Genomic DNA, 17,823 nt, shown 5'->3' with positions numbered 1-17,823 from the left:
ATGCACTCTATCTAAAATATGAATAACCAATTTAAATTGTAATGTACACAACAAATAACAGAGAGCAAAGACAACACGTCGTGTCACTTCAAATTTCCAAAACTCCTTTTGAACGTTATCCTTATCAAACGCTGTACGAAGCGGGAAACCGAATCCTTACAACAACATTATCTGAAGATGGCAACGATTGTGCCTATGGCATCACACATCAGCTCTTACCAATAATTGGCAATTAACCGTATCGCCCCTTCTTATCGTTTTACGACGATTTCATCGGGATTACTTCAAAACTTTCGCTTTTTCCCGTATGTTCTTCGTTTCTCTTTCCGAAATTGTTCCACTTGCGTTTGTGCTCCATTTTGGTAGTTCGTTTCTTTTAAAATCCGCTGTTGTGCGGTTTTCACTCGAAATGAATCGCGATCGCGTCCAATTCTCCACGCGGCCGTCTGACGTTAGAGCTTTTTTCGTTTTTTTTCCACCTGTTTCTTCTTTAGGAGCACCACCAGTGCTCTATGCAATTGTCTTATTTCTTATTAAACCCGTTGATGAAATCGAACCGTAAATCGTGTTTACGAACCGAACCGAATCTGTCATATTCGTAGAGGAGCCTTACATATTATACTGATAATATACCTACTGTTTATTTTTTTTCATTCAATAGATATTGCTTTATATTATTTTACATAAATTGTTTTGTCCTTGGTAGCCAAACCTTCTGGTGATTAGTTATTAAATTAAACACATAAATGCTGCAACTATATGTAATTAGTTAGAAGAGAACTGTTCATCGACGGTGTTATGAACATCAGTATGTAGGTACTAATACTGTGAGTAGCCTATATTGGTGGTTAAATTTTTAATTATTTAGTGCACCTAATTAAACACATACATTCTGCAACTATGTAACGTGATATAAATACAGAACTGCCCATCATTGCCATTCTGAATATTATTTATTTAATAGTGCATACAAATTATATAAGTATTATCAGAATGAAATTAAATTAATAAGCAATTTCAATGAGGTTTAATTTAAATAATTTAATCTAACATGCATAATAATAATAAATAAAAGACAGTGTACTAAAGACTAAACTGACCATTAATGTAATGAAATAATATTGAATTTTTTTAATTAATATACCCTACATTTATTGAATACATATTCAATAAATAAGTTTTAAATATTATACTATCAATAATCCATAGTTTATATAATACAAATATTAAACAAATGAATTCTGCAGCTATATAATACAATTTAGCTACATCGACAGTTTAGTCCATATTGATAATTAAACACAAATAATTCTGCAACTATGTATTGTGATATAGGTACGGAACAGTTCATCAGTGGCCATATGAATGTAATTTATTAAATAAATCACACAAATGTCAATGATGTACACAGCTATTTGTTTTCACATAAACTGTCCATTATAATACACATATAACAAATTAAATACAATTCTGTGGTTAGATTTAAATAAATTTACTCAAAAATACAAAATAATAAATAAAAGACGATATTTTAACCTGACCATTAATGCTTAATGTTATGATATAATATTGGATTTCACAATTAATACACTCTAAATTGAATGAGTAACGTTAAATTGTATATTGCTAATATATTCATGTACCTTTATCTTAATTTTATAGTTACTCATATATATATATTCAATAAATGAACTATTTATTTGATGCAGAACCATATAATATTTTATTATGCATAATGCATAATGTGTACCTATGCAATACAAATATTTTAATTTTTTTACAACAACAGAAATTGCAATGTATTTGCATTCAATAGCATGATATTTGCATCTATTTTGTTAACTATATGCAATAATAATAATAATGGCCATATCCTACGGATTTCATCGGTTAAGCAATGTTTAATGCCAACGGCCTAAATGCTCAAATTATTCTACAAAATTATGATAGAGCAATCTAAATGTCACAAAATATTTTAAAAATTATAACTTAGCACTTAGAACACCTAAAATAGATCTCATTAGAACAATTAAATTATACTATTCTATATGACAATATCATAACCTAAAAATCATGGGCCAAATCCAAGAACCGAAATAAAAACAATACATAAACAAAATTCAAAAATCTAAATACCCATAAGGCCATATGAATTAGAATCTTATCTCTAGTATATTTTAGTGCCTAAATATATTCTAACATTCCCTATTCATTTCAAATGTAATTGATTATCTGTGAAATTAACTTATAAAAGTGTTGAATAATTAATAAATATGATTACCTAGTTAGTCATTACTCAATGTTTGTAATAAAATTTATTTTATTTTCTCTTTTTTGTTTTTGTGGTCCCTTGTTAATGAATATAATTGACTTATTGGTGAACTTAATATAATTAGTCCTTATAGTCTAGTTTTCCCCTATTTTTGTCATTTTATATCTGAGAAAAATGTAATTGATTTTATTAAAAATTTACTTCTAAAAATGTCAAATGACTGATGTAATTAAATAATAAATGTTTGTGATTAATGTAGGTACTATAGTTTTTTGTATTTTATATTATAAATGTGTCAAATTGACTTATAATGAATTTTTTATAATTAGTTCTTATAATCTAGTTTCCTATTTTGGAATTTTGAAATGTTTTATATTAGATAAAAGAATGTATTTAATTTTATGTTAATTTGTGCAAATGTCAAGTGACTAATATATTTAAATGCTCAATGCTTTGGATTAGGTTGTTTTTTTTAACATACCTTTACATCTTTGTTTTTTTTTCTCTTAATCATAATCATAATTGTAATTTTGTTTTATTTTTCTGTCATATATGTCATTGTAACTATTGTAATTATTCAATTTGCAAAATATTTTTGAAATGGCTTCCAACCAGTATACTTTTTTTAAATAAATAAACCTTTTAAGGCTTAAAGTGGTCCATTTAGGACCTTCGCTGCTCCCAACACGCTCTTTCACCTTTTCCTATCCTACGCCACTTCCATTTTCAGCACTGGATTGATTTCCTTTAAGGTTTTCTTAACTGTATCGTGCCGTCAATGCCAGGGTCTACCTCTTGGTCTTTTTCCCGTTAAATTGTTTTCAGTGGCTTTCTTAATGAGTCATCCCTCTGCTCGCCAAACGTGTCCTGCCCATTCTAGCCTTTTTTGGTTAAGAAATTTCGTAGATTTGTTTATTGTACAGCTGTTACAGGTTTTCATTTGTTCTTCTTTGGAAACTTTCCAAGTCACTGTTATGCACCATTCCATATACTTTCCTGAGTATTTTCCTCTGTAAACTTTGTAGTTTCTCTTCATCTCCTTGAGTGCTAGACGACTTCTAGCACGTGTTCGTTACAATGAGTCTCAAATACGTACAGTATAGGTTTTCCTTTGTACGTCTGGAGAGTAGCTTAGAGGAAAACATTTCTTTCATTGTAAAGTAACATCTTTTTGCCTTATTCAGTCTCATCCTAATTTCATTGTGCATATTGTTCTTTTCGTTTATGTTAACTCCCATGTACTTGAAGTCCTCAATCTGCTCGAAAGTAAGTCTTTCAGTGTATAAATTATCCTTTACAGTTGCGTTCCTAGTCATCTTCATATATTATTCGTCTTGTTTTTGTTTATTACAAGTCTCATATTGCAGCTAGATTGTATTGGCTTTCTTGCACTCTCTTCTACATCGTTTTTGAATTCTATTAGAATGATATCATATGCATAATCGAACAAGGTATGAGGTTCTATTATTTCCATTTTATTGAGGTCTATTATATCTTTCACCACCTTTTCCAGCTCATCACCTCCTCTCAAGCCATTCATGTATTCAAATATCGATGATAGTTCTCTTAAGAAATGTACTCTACAGCAAGTTTGTTTATTACACATCTGGATTAATTTCACTAATTTATGGGGTATGCAAAAGTTTCTTAGGGTTGTCCACAGTTGTTCATGGTTGATGCTACCTATGCCTGTTTTAAGTAAACAAAAAGCATATAAAGGTCCTTGTTATACTCGTAGTACTTTTCCATGAGTTTCCTTATTGTATAGATGCGATCTGCCGTAGACTTTCCTTTTTAAACGCCACACTAGTACTCTCCAACTATGTTTACTGCTAATATTTCAAGTCTCTTCAAGACAGCTTTTGATAACACTTTGTATGCAGTGTCCAATAGTGAGAGTCCACGATAATTTGTAACCTTCTTCATAGCTCATTTTTGGAAAATTGGACAAATAATCCCTAAATTCAAATCTTTAGGCATACATTCTTTGTTCCATATAATTATTCCATTGGCATTCATCATAAAACCAATGTTTCTTTTTTATGCCTATATCATTTGTTCTTGGGTCCTTTGCAGCTACTTATGTTTGTCATCTCGTTTCCCGAATTCCATCTGCGTCACATGGCTGGTTCACTCTTCTAACTTCTTTAGATACGATGCGTGTATACTTATTTATTTTTATTGGATCTTTAATTTTTTCCCTATTCAGAAGCTTAAGCTTATTTTTTTTCAGCCTCCAGTTGATTGAAGAAAACTCTTTCGTTAAGGTATCCACCATTAGGTAATGGTCCGCATAGCCGTTTGTCCCTCTGAAACTAACAAAATTCCCATAGTCAAATTACTACAATTATAAAAATCTATAAAAAATACAATTTCAAGCATGCTGTACTGTTGCTGAATACTTAAACACAAAATGTGAAGGACACAACGATGCTCAAGTCAAAATAAACGGTTATTTCATAGAAATTATACAAATAGGTGTAGCCCAAAGCTCAGATGCACACACACAACTAGCACGTTGAAAGTGTAAGCATACAATTCTTACACTTTCTATCAAGGAATAACTGCCAATAACATAAAAATAAATCAAACAATGTACTTTTTGGATGTTATCAAAGGTACAGTCAATCGTAATGGTGAAAATTGCTCCGGAGAAACATTCAAAACGGACAAATATGATTGGGACAATGTATTAGTACAAGCAAAATATACAATTTTATTATCAGAAGAAATAGCACTCACAAACGTTCTTAGTCAAATCTAACAAAATCGCATTTTCCTTACAAAAACTAAACGTGAATAATTATGAATTGTATTTAACAAGTTTTCAATCAGAACACCCAAGGTTATTTATATTAATCGATAACATACCATTTTTTCAATTTTCATCTATGTACATGACAAGAAGGTTAGATTAGGTTAATGTGGACATGGAGAAGATTATCGGAAGTCAGTTGGACAGAAATGAAAAGTAACACAGAGTATTAAACCACGTAGGAGAAAAAAACTTCTACTAAACGTCTATAAAAGAAAGAAGTGAAAAATGTTTGGTCACCTACTTAGTCATAATTCATTTATGACAAATATATTTGAAGGACGAATAAATTTATACAAAGGCAGAGGCAACCCGAGGAAGGCATATATAGCAGAAATGATAAAACAAGCTGACTCTAATCGATGTATAGACATTAAAAGACTGGCTTTTAACAGAGAAGAATTGCGAACCAGATTTTCAATGACAAGGCAAGGCCTTCAGTAAAGGAAAAGAAGACCAAACATTCTACAGGCTCTTGTTACATCCATGTACTTCGATTGAGTAACAAAATAGTGTCACCTAGAAAGAAGCATACAATTACAAACATTATCACTACCATCCTACAGAATATCAGAATTTGATTACACAATGAGAAAAGAAGCGTTTTTCACTACATAAAAAACAGGAGAAACCGTTAATTTAATAAATGTAATGCTGTAGTTGTTGAGCTAGATAGAAGTCACGAAAATGATTTCTGAAACTCTCAATAATTTACAACAAACAAATTTTATTCATGGCACTCAAGATAAAAATATTTAACAGAAATTTATTGAACCATCATCCTACCAACAGGTTATTTCATCGAAAGAGAACGGTAATTCTAACATTTTGTCTCTTTTTACCTTTTTATATAAAGTTGGTCCTTTAATATTTATCAGCATATTATATTTATATACCTAGTCATTAGAATACATTATCATTCCTTTTTGAGATTTTACTGATGAAACTTTAAACATTGTTCTTACAGCTTTTTTTTGTTTAGGTGAAAGATCTTTGACAGTTTCTTCAATTTTTGAAATTTTCTGTGTTTTGTACTTGCTCTTTTAAACATCGATCTCAATTTTCTATTAACCTTTATAGAATATAATTTTTTTGTTTATATGTACATCATTTAAAATATATACGATGGGTACAAACATGTTTTTATAAATAATACATAGTGATTAGTTTAACAAATTATTAAAAAGACATCTTGTTTGTTTGCTTCTTGTGTATGCAGAATTCGTTATTTTGAAACGTAGTCATTTTCTTCTTTGTTTTTTTATTATTATACTCAAGTTGACGACCACATTTACATTTCATACTTTTTTCTTCTAAAGTTATTTCACAGCTTTTGGAAAATAGTCTATCGTATCCAGGCATATGCAACACTTGGCTCTTTTTGTCATATGGTGTGGAGGGGGGAGGACAATAATTAATCACAATGTAGTATGTACTGACCCATTTAAAAAAATTCTCACATTCAACTTATTTATACATTCCACCTACAGTTTTACTTACTCACTATCTAAATAAGAACAGTTACCATTTCACATGTACATAATCCTATATTTTATAGTTCATTAATTACCCAGTAAATTGCCTCTAATTGGGTGGCTTCTTATTTCTATTTTCATTGTCATTTTTTCTGTCACTACATACATTTAATCATCTAAATTCTTTTTATTTATTTAATGTATTTATTGATAGTAACGACCGCTATTGCAGTGAGTAAAGAAGATATATGATTATAGGTTAGATATAACACTAAGTATAAAATTAGTGAAACAACAATAATTTTTTTAACTTACAAATATCATCAAAGAAAAAATCAAAGTTAGATAGATTATTATTATAGTTCATTACTGTAATGTTAAATTCTATTGATGGGACTATGAGTAACAAAATTACGTTTACTTGGAATATGAAATAGGATGTTATGTCTAGTATTAACTGAAAGGTATCTAATGCTAATAAGACTCAAGAACTCGGGGCAGTTAAGGGTTCCATTTGAAAGCTTGTATAATAATTAACAGTCATTATAATTATGTATATTAGTTAAAGGTGATATATTAAATTGTTTCTCGACATCAGCGATTTCAATTTAAAAGCAATTATTCTAATGAAATTTCTTTGTACTTTGTCAATTTTATCAATCAAACCTGTTTGTCGAGGGTTATAGGTTAATGAACCAAACTCCAAGGCAAGGGTGATAGATTTTTATCGAAAAATTAATTAGATTTTACATACATTATTGTATTACATATTATTTGATTTATAATTGCGTATAGCCAGATTTTTATTTTTATACATACATACCTTGAATCTCAATAAATATTTTTAAATTAAATACGTTTTTAAATTTAAAGTTGTTTAACAGTTTTTTTGGAGCCATTAGCCGTATTAACTCAATCAGTTAATTAACTCAAATGGTCAGGTCCCAAAGTGAGTCCATTAAGCGGCGACCACTGTATACAACTTTTAGGCACGCTTAATTCATATCTACACAATTACACGTTGTAAAGCATACATTTCTAAAGAAAATTCGTACAAATTGTTTCTATATGGCTTTTGAAACTCAAATTGGATGATAAAGTTATACCAAGATCTTTTACCTCATTCGCAACATTGATATAAGACGATAGGCTGGAGGACCTAGTCCACCCCCAAGCAATGAAGATATATTACGACAACTTAACAGACTAAAAACCATAAAACCCCTGGGGAGGACGGAATCCAAGAAGAAATACTAAAAAACCTGGACGAGGGAACAATAGATAGAATACATATTTGGCATGAAGAAAGACTTCTGAAGGACTGGGGCACTGCATTAGTTTGCTGGAATGTAATAATTATAGGGGCATAGCATTACTCGATACAACGTATAAAATCCTAGCATATTGTGTTCTGGATAGAGTAAGGCCCAATAGATCTACAACGGATCAGATTTTCGTAATAAGGCAGATCCTCCATACAATTTGGGAATATAATGAGGATGTACACATACTATTTGTGGATTAAAAAAAAACCTTTATGGTTGTATCCATAGTTAAAGCCTAATACAAATACTCAAAGAATTACTATATTATGTTGGAAGAAACCAAGAAATGAAAAGTTATTCAACAGGACTTACACTTATACCGTTCGCCGGTATACATTACACATATTGAATATATCTTAAAAAGAAGGTTTAATCGCGACATACGAGTAACCTTGGAATGCTACACTATAATAACTAGTCAATAAGGAAAAACCGGATGTAAATGGAAACGTTAAGTACCACGTTTGTGTCGATTTTCTTCTGCTGAATGGCATTCCTGTTGGAGATGCATTCCTACCTCTTAACATTTTAGATATACAGAATCAGTAAGGACGTTAAGTATTACAGGACTGTTTGTTTAGTGCACAGGTATTGCAGGTATCACCAAATTTCTATGAAACCATCAGACTGTGAGAAAACTGAATTCTTCAGACAATGGCCATTTTGAATGTTTGGGTATGTTTTTTTAACTAAAAGGACCAAAAGGAACATTCCAAAAGCTAATGAACATAGTAATTACTGATTTAAATGGGTTAAACACCTTGTGTATATTGATCATATCATCATTTAAACAAACAATTTACCAGAGTATACACTGAAACTCTCCAAAGTATATCAAAGGGTCCGCCATTATCATCTAAAGCTTCAGCTTTTGAAATGTGAATTTCTACCAAACCAAGTCACGCACCTGAGACATGCCATCTCTGATAATTGTGACCAGACAAACAGAAATTGGCGTGTGTTAAGGAATTTCCAGTACCTAAAAACATAAAAGAGGTCAAGCCTTTCATTGGATTAACTAGGTACTATCGCAAATTTATAAAAAAAAATATGGTCCAAGTCCCAAATCACTTATAGCATTGCTTAAAAAGGACGTTCCATATAATTATAGAGATCCGTGTCAACAATAGCTTGAACAATTGAAAGATTTGTTGATAACTGCCCCGCCCCCATTCTGTAGTACTCAGACTCCATAAAAGCCATTCAAATTGACATATGATCCAAGCATCTTTGCGATTAGATACATACTTTCACAATTACCTATTGGGAAAGGCTTGCCCGTAGTATTTACTTCAAGCACGCCAAACAAAGCCTAAATCAATTAAAATACCAATACGATGAAACTTAGTATCATTGCATGAGGTATTCAATTATTTTGACCTTATCTATTGGGATTGAGGTTCAGCATATTAACGTACCACCGATTGATGGACATCAATGTATAGTGTGAAATAAAATCGCACCAAGAGTACCGATGAAAGGCCATAATCCGGAAATATGTAAATAGTTGTCCTGTATGTCTTCTCCTTCTTCTTCAGCTTTTATAGGCCATTAGGGCCCATCACTCATCACACAGCCCTCTCCATTTCACTCTATCACTCAATAATGCTTCCGGGCTTTCAACCCCTAGTAACCGAAAAATATGGTTTGGCTCGTCTATCTACCTTTTCTTCGGTCTGCACAATAGTCTCTTGTCTTCTGGTTTCCAGTTAAGCGTATCACCTATTATGCCACTGGACCTCCCATACGTGACCAAGCCAGTTCATTTTCCTTTCTTCAAGTGTTTGTATTATGTCTTCTTCTCCCCACAGGTCTTAATTTAATTATTGGATCTTATTTCAAATTCACCTATTTGATCATTTTTTTAGGACCAAAAATGCGTTGTAGGCATTTCCTTTCTAGGACTGTCAGTTTTCTTTCGTCCCTTTTAACGTTGGCCATGTTTCATATGCGTGTAGAATTAGTGGTCTTACTAAAACCTTGTAAGATCGTATTTTTAGATATTTTTGATAATAATTTATACTTCAAGGTTTTCTATAGCTCGAAATAACAACTGCTTCCAGCTTTTATTCTCTGTTTTATTTCCTTGTGTTAGTTATTGAGGCTATTTATATCAACTCCCTTATATTTAATGGTTTCTACTATTTCAAAACAATAATTTTATATATCCAAACTTTCATTTTGGTCTATTTGATTACCTCTCGGAGCTACCATATATTTAGTTTTTCCTTCATTTATCATCAATCCCATACTCCGCAATCTGATTATCAGCTTCTTTATAGTGTTTTTATGTCCTCTTCATTTTTCCCAAGTATCGCTATATTATCAGAGTTAAGCTAGATAAGTAATGCATGCACTTTTCGATTTTCACACTATTCTCTGTTTCTTGAACCTTCCTAACAACTTGTGATAGTACTTGTTGTAAACCTATTGTTGCCACGAATTCTTCTGAATAATTATTTCCAAATTTTATTTTACATCTTGATCCCTCAATGAATGCTTTCACCATTCTGACTAATATCTATGGTATACTGGACTTTCAAATGCTTTTCCACACTGGTTTTGTTTTGATAGAATCGTATGAGTGCTTAATCTATAAATAATAGGTGTAATGGCTTATTGTGCTCGAAGTGATTTTCTATTAACTGTTTTAACGTAAACATATGGTCAACTGTGGATTTTGCTGTTTTAAAGCCGCACTGGTATGTACTTACTTTTTCTTAAATCATTTATGGCAATCTATATGATAACACTTGATAATATTGTATATGCTTCATTGAGTAATGACTAATGATATACCTCTTATAATTATGACAATTCTCTGGGTCACCTTTTTTATAAATGGGACATATTATTGCTATCTTCCATTCTTCTGGTATCCGTTCTTATTGCCATATTTTCTTAATATAGTTCCCATATATTATTAACAATCAGTTAAGCTATCATTTCTAACAGTTCTCCTGCTATCATGTCCACGCCCGAAGCTTTAATATTCCTTAGTATTTCTACAGCTTTTCTAATTTCTTCTTTCCCTGGTATATATTGGTATAATTCTACAGTTGCGAGTACCGTATAATACTGTTCCTCTGTTTCTGGTTGATCCTGTATTTCTTGGAAAACTTTTTGGAACTCTTCAGCAATGGATTGTTCGTCTGTTATCAATTCGTTATTCGCATTTTTCATTATTTACGATTTTGGTTTATACGGCTTTCTATTTCATTGGCTTTCCTGAAAACAATAATTTTGTATTCATTATAGGACATCTCCATTGCTTCGATCCATTGTTTTTCCTACTCTCTTTCTCCAACCATCCACCAGCGATATAACCGGGGCAAATCAAATTTCCCCGGAGGAAAGTCAAAACTCAAAACATGAGTGTTGAAACCCGATGGGCGAACATACGGAGAAGATTAACCGGGGAAAACTAGAAAAATCGGAGTTATTCTGGAGTTTCCGGTAACCAGCAGTCCGGTGTGTCCAGTGAAATGTCTGGAGTGTCCGGCGAAGTGTCCGGCATAAATCATGGGGAAGTGTTACGGAGTAGTTTTTCCAGTGTAAAACGTGTGCATTTCACCAACTGCCTACTCATTCCTCAGAATGAGCTGAATATGGTCCATGCGTCGATACCAAAGTTTGCCGGTAAGAAGGAGGAAGATCCAGGGAGTTTTTTGCTCCAGGCCAAGTCAATTCTTGAAGAAACTGGTATTCACGTGGCTAGATAAGTGACCATTTTAGCCCCTCAGCTGAAGGCACGGGCAGGAACATTGTGGGGAACCTTGACTTACCATGGCAAGAGTTCAAATCGGAACTATTGAAAAAGTTCAACGGCGACGAGTTGCAGTCTGGTCTGCAATCAGAATTGTTGCGCACCACTCAGACAAAGACCGAAACACTGGGGGAATACGTTCTACACAAGTACCAGTTGTATCGAAGATTAAGCCTTGGTCTGACAGAGGAAGCGATTGGTAATGACGGTGATTGGACTAATGCGTGGTGAATTTAGAATTCATGCACGTATACAGCGACTGAAATCGTTCAGCGAATTAAGTGCGCTTTCCCATGTTCTGGATGGTAGCAAGGCCGTAGTATCGGATAAGGCGGGAGCACCAGCGAGCACCAGCGTACCACCAAAGTTAAAATGGTGGGATAAAAAAAAAGCTGAGAGTGCTGAGAAATCCCAGGTGCTGAATTCAAAACAATGGTTATCTTCAGTAGCAGGATGCAAGGTATGTGGAAGTCATGACCACTGGCAAGCTACATGTCCAAAAAGAAAGCCGGAGTCGGGAAACACCAAAACAACCGTCGGGACCGCCGGGTCCCGGCCAGCCAGGAAGTAACCGACGAAAAAATCACGAGTCGTAAGAAGAGAGGTAAGCAACGGAGTTCAACACAGGCAGTGAGCAATGTTCCGGTACAGGAACCACAAGTTACAAGAACCGACCCGGGAAAACAGAACTTCGGAGCGTTACGGGCCGGAGACCCGGGAAAGGGCCCGAAGAAATCGGCCAGGCGAGTTCTGAAGCGGCGAAATCCGGTAAGAACGGAATTCCTCCGGGGGAAAACTTGGGTCACCCGAAGATAACCTCCGGAGTGAATAGTTGTCCGGTGAAAACCGTCGATCCTCCGGAGAAACACCGGAGAAAGCGCCAAAACCATCCGATGAAATCCATTGAAAGCGACGTTCCGGTAAATTAACCACAGTTTGTGTCAATGGACCCGACAAATGATTCGGTGATGGAGAGGTTGTCCGATCACCAGGGTAACAAATCGGGAAACCATCTAGGGTTGGAAATGTTCCGGACAAAAGCAAAAATCTCACCAAGGTGAGTTATTTTTCCAAGGAAAATGTCGCAGACAGTATTTCAAGTGATGCGGAACAAGAATAGTTATCTCGGGAGTTGTTAATTTGTCCGGTCACATCCGAAAATTTCTCCGAGGAGTTTATTCCTTATCCATGGGAAAAATGCAAGATAAGAGGCTCATATACGGATTCAAAGTTCGAGTTGTGCGAACGCTTCTCGGTTCTGCGGACCGGAGTGTTAGAGTCTCCAGCCATTGCAACGGTGGCAACGGGGAAAACGAAAGTAACGGATGTTCCGTTACCGGCCATTGAACTAGAGTTTGCACTCGGGGCAGTAGTAGCGCTACTGGACTCCCAAGCGGCGAGGACATACGTCAAACCGTGGGTGGCAAAGAAGTTTGGCCGAAGTTTTACCGAAGAATCAGAGATCGTCCGGATGGTGGTCGGTTGGACCCAAAAAATCACGGAGTTTTCCGAATTTTGGGCTCGGATAGTGAATCTAGAGGTAAGCTTCATTCAGGCGGTGTTAGACAATCTCATCGGAGATGTCTCCCTGGGCCATGTTTTCTTCGTGGAGCAACAGGTCGCTTGGGACTATAGCGGTTGCATAATCCATTTGAAAAAAGAAAGACGTGTTTCCCTGAGTTGATTAAATCCAGTAACTCCAGTCACCGTAGCAGTGGACTTATCAACCGCAGGTTTACCCGAAGGAGAGTACGGTATGCTGGTCAGAGAAGTCCTAGGCCAATATCCGGAGGTTTTCTCCTAAGAGGTAGACAGAACTCGAGTGATTGGGCACCAGATCCCTCTCAAAGATCCAAATCCGGTGGCTCTAAACGCTTAAATTTACTCCCGAGAGAAAAACGAGGTGATTGCCGAATTGGTGCGAGACTTGGAGGAACAGCAGTTCGTTGAACCAAGCATATCGCCATTGGCTGCACCGGTAGTACTTGTTAAGAAGAAGAATGGCTCACTCAGATTTTGAGTGGACTATTGCCGTCTCAACATGCACACCAAGTTGGACGATCACCCAATGCCGGACCTCCATGACATGGTCCTAGGAATGAACGTAGTGAAAATTTACAACCTCATGGATTTTAAATCAGGATATTGGCAGGTGGGTATTACATCAGAGACACGTCCACTCACGGCGTTTAGGACCCAAAGAGGATTATTCCAGTTCAGAGTAATGCCTTTTGGCCTTAAAAACGTTTTGGTAGTAACTGACTTTTACAGTCGCTGGGTAGGGGCTTACCTTTTGGGAAAGGTGAACACCAAATCGATTGTTGATACACTCGAACGGGAGTTGTACCCACGGTTCGGATACCCGAGGGCAGTATTGTCAGACAATGGCCCGCAGTTCGTATCCACGGCAATGAACGATGCACTCAGGAGTTGGGGAGTGGAAGGATGATCCAATATACCACTCACTCGCCAACCCGATAGAAAAGCAAGAGTTGAAGAAAGGGTTACGAAACGTACTCCTCGATAAGCCTCGCCATCTGTGGGATCTCTACCTGCCGCACGTGTTGTTCTCCGTTAGAAGCCGAGAAAACCGAAACACCGGATAGTAACCAGAAAAAATTATGTTTAGCCGGGGGATCAGGGCCCCTGGAGATTGGCGGCTGAGGCTGGCCGAAGAGTTTCGGGGCACGGAACTAGTTGTTCCAGAGTTCTTCGAGGTAGATCGGAACCCTTCGGTGGGATTCGATGATTCTCCGGTAGAACCGGATAATGCTTTTGTGGAAGAGAGAGGTCAGTCTGTGGTTCCCAGCCCCGAAGCCTCCAGTACCAATATACCCTCCAAATTCCCGGGATGAGCATGTCTGTCGGTAGGGGATTGGGTGTATTATAAAGCGCATCTGCAGTCAAGTGCGGAAAAGCGGTTTCACGCGGGGTTCACCCCAAAATGGTTAAGGTCGGTTAAATTGGTTAAGCCACTAGGAACCGGAGTGTTCTTGACAGAGGTTAAACACCCTACTAAACTACATGTCTCAGCGATGAAGTGAGCTGTGGGACCGTCAGAGAACAAGTACTAACCAACCCTTGTTCTAGATGAAAAAACGAGAAAGAAACCCTCTACCAAACCGCAACAACCGGCCATCCCGTGACGTGATCGCTAGGCATGCAGATTAACTCCGGGCAATGGCCACGCAGCTGTTGCGGGAAGCCAGGAGGCTGTCAGGTGAGGGTTCGGAGGATACGGTCGGAGGCTGGCCGGCCGGACGCACGGCCACCGCGTCCTTTGGACGGATATGGGCAAGCCCTGCCGCGTGGGCCCTCTTCGAGCGAGGGTTCGTTGAGGGACGTTAGTCTACACGGGCTAACACTCTGCAACCGGAAGCCCCCAGGACGTGGGCAGGATCTCTTGGGTGGATACAGCTTTGCCGAGCGGTGCCGACGTACCAGCTCCACGACACACGGGACATACGGCGTCGGTTCCGTCCCCAGCGGTCAGCCCAGCAGCCAGTACAGCAGCTGGACGAGCAACCAGGGCAGCGGCTAGTCCAGCAGCAACCAGTCACTCCACTGGCTTCCGGCTCCCAGGAGCAACAGTTGGCTGTGGTGGAGCAATGGATCGAGGCCATGGAGATGACGTCCGAGGCCCCGCACCCCGACCCCGAGTAATCCAGTTGCTCGGACGCGTCTTGCAGACTCGGGGGGGGGGAGTATGTCGTGGTCGTTATCTTCCTCGACGTCTGCAAGAGCGCGACCACCAACCGGTCTGGCCGCCGCTGCTGAGGCAGCCATCTGCCCGGAGGCGAGAGGACAGCTTTTGCTTGACCGTCATCGCAGCAATGACGGAGTCGTGCGTTAACTATATGTGTATATTTGTTACCACCTAATAAAGTCGTGTCATTAAATCGACGTGTCCTTTATATCGAACCTCAAATCTGTTCCAACACCTACAAAATTGTCCTGTTTTGGTTCCATTTGGTGCTTAGCTTGATACACAATTTTACACTGACTAAAAAGTGATCTGAATGTCCACTTACTTCCCTGTAACTTCTTACATCTTGAACACTTTGTTTCAGTTGTTCATCCACCACAACATGGTCAATTTGGTTTTTTGTAGGGCCATCGGGGGACATCTAGGTTTGTTCATGTATTATTTTGTGGGGGAAATATTAGCTACTTATAATCATATTTTTTGACTTCGCAAATGAGATAAGTTTGTTCCGATTATCGTTGGATATTTCATGTACGCTATGTCCCCAATTGTGGGTTTGAACAAGTGTTTATTACCGATTTTTGCGTTAAGGTCTCCCATCATAATCTTTCTCACCCTATGGGGTATACTGTCATAGACTCTTTCTAGCTGGTTGCAGAACTCTTCCTTAATTTGCTCCTCTTTCTCCTCCGTTGGAGTATGGCAATTTTAACTACAACGTCCCCTCATTTACGATCCAACTGTAGGTTGCAAATTTGTGTTACGAAGTTTTTTTACAAATGATAACATGTGGTTTACTATAAAGCCCACTCTATATTCATGGGTTTGGCCACAACTATAGAATAAAGTCACGTCACGTAGTTTGATGTTTCCTACATTCTTCCATCTAATCTCTTGTATATCTTTTATTTCGCACATATTTCTAGTGCAATGCGGATACTACTGTCATCGTTGCTCCTGCTACGTACATTTCATATTTCTGAACTAAACTTTTGCAATTTGTTTTTCATCGAGGGTTTGCTTTGTTTTGTTTCGGAAACTAGTTTTTTTTGTGTGTTGGGTGGTAAGCCCAACATTAACTACCATTAATGGAGAGCCCAAGCTCTGGAGGTCTTATCCTCTCTCCTTACTGGATAAATAACTGTGAAAGGTAAGGGTCTATTGCGGTGTCGTTTTCCAAATCAGGCGATGGAAGCGCAATTTTCCCTACGCCATTTCCTATTGGAATCTTCCATTTGGGCCTTTCCACCAAGAGGAGCTCGGGGCCCCGGATTCGCTACACTCGTAGTATTAGGTACTTAGTACCCCCTCCCCCCCTGAAGCTATCATGTGTGTCAGATCAACAATTTCCAAACCATACAATAAAGGAACCTATGATAATAACAATTACTGTGCCTCATGGGAATCGTAGGTAAATCATTCAATGGAAATCATACAATGGAAATTCGTACATTTTTACCCTCATACATGATTTCTTAACGTTCACCTAAGCTTCTGCGATGAGAGTCCACGAAGGAAACACAGTCACACAGCATTTTGTAAAGCAATTTTTATGCCTGCATGCCGCATGGACAACTCGAATATTTGGTAACGGACAGTAGAAAAGAAATTCTAAGTTAAGTTTTTAAAGAATTGTGCAGGCTCCTAAATACATTTCAGATGTTAACTATATTCTATCTTCCATTGACACCAGTACTTTAGATAGAAGTCACCAATCCCTTGATGAATATTTTTGGAATCACTCTGGAAAAAATACTCGAAATTGGGACGTCTATGTTCAGCTGTTATTGACGTGTATTTCCCTACACCACAACAAATAAAAACACGAGACGAAATTACTTTGGCCTACTATTTTATTCTTTATCTAATTTAAATACTGTTAAAATAAAATAAATGCTCTGGAATGGTCTGTAATGTTCTTAAGTTATTCAAAGACTGACTGCTACGTGTGTGACTTCTCGCATACGAGCTAGTCGTCTGTTCAAAAGGGTTTATTCAGTTAATGCCTTAGACCAGTCGTACGGGGTGGGGAGTTCTACTCGCCTGCTGTCACACTCGTATCAGTTTACAATATGTTTAAATATTTTACAGCTAAATTCATTCAACTACAACATATGTATATACATATTAATAATATTACTATCAATACTCAGTGGTTCTTAACAGTTCCTTGTACTATGTACTGGCGTTATTTTTCTGTACACACCTTATGTAATCCATTACTATCCACTCATGTAAGAGGTCGAATCGAATTTTAACTCTGCTATACGAACCCTTGAATTAAAAAACAGAAAAAGAGAAACACTGACTATTTGAATCGACAGCCTCGTGGGTTAATAAATGGTGTAAGAAAGTTAGCAAACGTTCTTTTTGGAGCTGCTTCTGATCAAGATGCCGAATTCTCATCAAAAATATTGAAAATCTTGCTTGTTCGGAGGATAGACACGTTCATCTTTAACAAGAA

This window comes from Myzus persicae, unplaced genomic scaffold (assembly GCF_001856785.1).
Source record: "Myzus persicae strain clone G006 unplaced genomic scaffold, MPER_G0061.0, whole genome shotgun sequence".
Classification (NCBI taxonomy): Eukaryota; Metazoa; Arthropoda; class Insecta; order Hemiptera; family Aphididae; genus Myzus; species Myzus persicae.
This window is presented reverse-complemented; position numbering follows the sequence as displayed.